Raw genomic sequence first — 5,018 nt, 5'->3', positions numbered from 1 at the left:
CTTTAACATGAGTCTGTATCACGGCAACTGAACCATATTACTTTACCTAGCCCTGTCTGCAGTGCTAAGGCAAATTCAAGGATGATGTGTGGTTGTATGGAGTAAATCAAACACCATAACACATGAGACGAATGTGCACATCTATAGCATGAGTGTCACCACAGTGGAAACAGAGACACGTGATCTGGTGACCCACGTTGCGTGCGAAGGAGGCAGGGTGGAGAAGGGTGTATCAAATTTCTGTTGACATTTCTCATGTTGGATTGAGTGTGTGTAGGGAGAGGCGACATCGCATTGTGTAAACAGGATGGAATTGTGAACTGCTAGCTTTCTCACGAAGGGCACGTCATGGGCACTGTACGTGCGCTTCCATAGAACTTTCTGATATTCCACCAGGAAGGGGGTGTCACTGCTAAGCGTTATACGGTGTCACAACACATTGGTGTATATTATTACAACTATCGTCCGCATGCTGAAATGTCCCTTGGTCACTGGATGCCAGCCAACACCCTGGGGAGAATACAACATCCACTAGGCGCACACCACGTTTACCACCACCACCTCCACCACCACCACCATCATCATCATCATCATCATCATCATCATCATCATCATCAACATCATCATCAATGAGATGCTCTTGCCAAGTCTTGTGTTTGTAAAGTTTGGAGAACACACCATCAAACACATTGTTCGAGTCTTGTATTTGCTTGAGTAATTCAGCTGTCTTTGGACCCCACTGCATATGGTACAGATAAGTAATACACGTGCTCCAGATGAATTTAATCAATTTGGCTTGCTTCATGTTTAAACCTCGTTTCATGTACAGCTGTCGTTTCTCATTCAATAAGTCTTTATTCAGCTCACAGATACGTGAATGCATTTGTCTTATAACTTCCAGATCAGCCATCTTACTGTCATCACCGGCTGACTCATCATCGTCCATCTCACGAAATTGTTTGTCATGTACATATTTCTGTAGGTTGTGGTAATTGCCACACACTTGTCCACACACATCATGAAAGGGTGCTTTCACAGGGCAGAACTTGTTGTCTTCCTCCTACGTCCTTTTAACTTGCGGCATCCCACTGAAGCCTTTCCGGGACACCAGTTTCTTGTGGTGTCGCAAATCAGAAGGACCTTGAAACAAGAGACCGCAGCGATCACAAGATGGCATTGATGAGAAGTGATCTCCACATGTCCGCTCACTCTGAACGTCTAAGTCGGATTGAATGGTCTTTGCTTGGAGATCCCCATTTAAACTGAATGCATTAGCCCCAAAGTCTCAGATGGGGAAGTTTTAGACAAATCAACACGTACCCATACGGGTTCTGGGTAGCCCTTTGAAACTGGTCCATGGAATATTTATAATTTCCGAGATACCTCTGTCACGCCAAAGTTATGATGGGTTGTTGATCGATAGGGTTGTTGAACAGAAGCAGATAATGACAGGTCCTTCGTTGTGTGGAATCCTTACTGTAACGTACGTAAGTGTTGGTACAAGGCAGTCACCGAGAGATTACTATGGTGACTTCCTTCCGTAAACAGATCTGTAATGTGTGGGTCTTTGCTGGCTGTTGACATTAAGTCGTCAAAGATAACCAGATTCATTACATGGGGTCCAGAAACACATCCTTTTCCAGGTCGGAAGGAGTGCCTTCACGAAATTCAGTGGTGAGATAAACATGGGTTTGAATGGCTGTCATAAACTAGTTTAGTTTGTAGAGCCATATAATATGTTCGAGATAAAGCTTAATGTTCATTCGTTCTAGAAGTATAACACGTATAACAACCATGTGTGGCTCAATTTATACCTCACACACATAAAACAATGTGTGACCCACTTCTTTATGTGGAATTGTAGAAGTTGGTATGATGAGGATGAAGACTTTTATGGATAGACAACCTCTTTCTTGCAGTGGATGCGACTTTTCGGTGTAGATTCTAACACTGTGATAAAGCAAAATATAACAAAAGAGGACACCAAAACGTCGCAACCACTGCAAGAAAGAAACTAAACGCCATCATGTATGTGGTGTTATCACCGGAAACATAGTGATATATATGTGGTGTTAACGTATGTAACATGGTGGTGTATATGTGGTGTTATGGTCTGTAACATGGTGGTGTATATGTGGTGTTATGGTCTGTAACGTGATGGTTCATGTGTAGTGTTTAGGTCTGTTACATGGTTGTGTATATGTGGTGTTGATCTGAAACATGGTGGTATGTATATGGTGTTATGGTCTGTAACATGGTGGTGTATATGTGGTGTTATGATCTGAAACATGGTGGTGTATATGTGTTATTATAGACTGTAACATGGTGGTGTATATGTGGTGTTATGATATGTAACATGATGGTGTATATGTGGTGTTATGATCTGTAACATGATGGTGTATATGTGATGTTATGATCTGTAACATGATGGTGTATATGTGGTGTTATGGTCTGTAACATGGTTGTATATATGTGGTGTAATGGTCTGTAACATGGTGGTGTATATGTGGTGTTATGATCTGTAACATGATGGTGTATATGTGGTGTTATGGTCTGTAACATGGTTGTATATATGTGGTGTAATGGTCTGTAACATGGTGGTGTATATGTGGTGTTATGATGTGAAACATGGTTGTGTATGTGTGGTGTTATGATGTGGAACATGGTGGTATTTATGTGGTCTTATGGTCTGTAACATAGTTGTATAGTATTCCCAGAAATTATTGAGAATCATGTTGCGTCATGTAACTCATTACGTTTATTAACTTCTGGCGTTTTACTTACATAAACATGTTAAAACATCATCCTTATACAGTCTCAGTCTTGTTTTAGTACTTTGTTAGACCTCCTCGCTCAGCAATGCATGCCTGAATACGCCTATAGGCACACTACCCATAAAAGTTTGTAGGTAATCGTGTGACAGGGTATCCCAATATTGGACCACCTCGGCCTTCATATCTTCAATATTTCTCAGTCCCTTTTGGTGTATTCTGTCCTTCATGACTCCCCACACATTCTCAATTGGGTTTAGGTCTGGGCTGTAACTGGGCCAGTCTAAAACTTGAACATTTTCGCCCGACAACCACTGTTTTGTGTAGCGCGCAGTGTGTTTTGGGTCATTACCATGCTGGAAAATCCAATCATCTTCATACAATGTTTGTGCTGTCGGAAGAAGGTGACCATTTAGAATGTCAACGTATCTTTCTTTTGTCAAGTTTCCCGTGAAAACACACAATGGCGTCACTCCGCGAGCCGATATGCCACCCCACATGTGAAACTTCGGGCTATGTTTTGGTCGCTGGTAGATAGGTTTGACAGGATCTTTGGTCCAAATTTTCACACAGTTAGGGAAAAGCCAAACAGAACTTTCATCCGAAAAGAAAACATTATCCCAATCTTGATTTTCATGAGCCCGACACCAGTTTAAACGTTTTTCCTTTTGTGCATCTTTCATCAACGGCGAGGGAATTCCACGTTTTTTCACCCAGTTTAGTCTCTTTAATTCCTGCCTAAATGTTTCATTGCATACCTGAGGACTTCCTCTGCTAATCATTTCATTTCAGATGTTCTCAACACTTTTCAATTTGCCCCTACTCACAATCTGCCCAAGTCTTCGGCGATCCACAACACTGAATTTCCTAGGCCGACCTGCCCCTGCTTTGTGCTCTATCCCGGTTCCTGTTTGAATATTCTTCAAAGTTATGTATGCTGTAGACAGAGGAATACCATGTCTACAAGCTAACACTTTAGCATCAGCCTCACCCCTTTCAAAGTCATCTAGAATGAGCTTTCTTTTCTCTCTTGCTGTAAATTCTGCCATGTCAACACAGGAAGCCGTCTGCTCAGACAAGGGAGATAACTCTTGACGTAATGAGCTGCCTTCTAAGCCTTCAAGAGTTGTCTTCCTTATGCTTAGTGCATAGTGAAAGCCCTTTTTTCCAATCTTAGCATCATTAGAAAAAAAACAAAGATTTTCTCAATAATTTCTGGGAACACTGTACGTATGTGGTGTTATGGTTAGGAACACAGTGGCAGGAACATGTAAACTTTATGCTGGAATAAAGAGGTCTCAGCAAGTCTCGACTAAACTAGGGAAGATAAAAACAGAAAGAAACACATGATAAATATTTTATTTTAAACTTCTGCAAAACATACACAGTGGTAGTTCCTTGACAGGTCTCCAGGCAAGAGCAGACAGAATTAGACCACTCCTTTCAACACAGTGACAGGAGAGAGCATGGCTTCTTGCTGCGTTAAAATCTAGACATACACACAAGATCTGTCTTCACTGGTCATATTACTTGTGCCATACAAGTGTTAGCAAAGGGTAGCAAAGGTGTTCTACTATACAGGTGTTAGTTCTGAAATACAGATTTATGTTCTTTTGTGTATGTCAGAAATAGCACTATTAATGCAAGCCCAAAACAATGACACAACAAATCATATTGTCTAGAAAGTAAATCAAATGGTGCTAGTTAGTATCCCTTAACATACTCTAGATACTCCAGTATGTCCCAGTCACATTGTCATTGCTTGAATTAAACACATGTATCATCCCTTCGATACATCTTTAATCACCTTTAACCCCAAATATTCCAACCCATCAATATCCCCATATGACCAACCCATCCACTCATCCAGACCTCCATACAGGACAATCTGACACTTGCCTCGTCTAAGTCACACTTCCCTAACACAAACACCTACGGACATCTTCAGATCCTCCAACAGAATCACATCTACTACAGTAACCATGGAACCAGTCCAAACATCTATCCAGAAGGATGTCATTCCAGAGAGAATTAATTTCACATGGCATCACTTTTGTAGATTTCGAACACAAGGTCATTTAGTGAAACTCAGTTCCTATATCCCCAGGTGTGAGATCTCCAACAAGTACCACAAGGTCACTACATGGATCACTATCAATCCTATATCCCCGGTGTGAGGCACCTTGTTTGGAGTGAGACTCCCTCAGTCAGATGTTAAGCCAAGTATCTGGGCAAAATACAATTCCA

This window comes from Haliotis asinina, chromosome 6, assembly GCF_037392515.1.
Source record: "Haliotis asinina isolate JCU_RB_2024 chromosome 6, JCU_Hal_asi_v2, whole genome shotgun sequence".
Taxonomy (NCBI): domain Eukaryota; kingdom Metazoa; phylum Mollusca; class Gastropoda; order Lepetellida; family Haliotidae; genus Haliotis; species Haliotis asinina.
Note: the sequence above shows the minus strand (reverse complement) of the source record.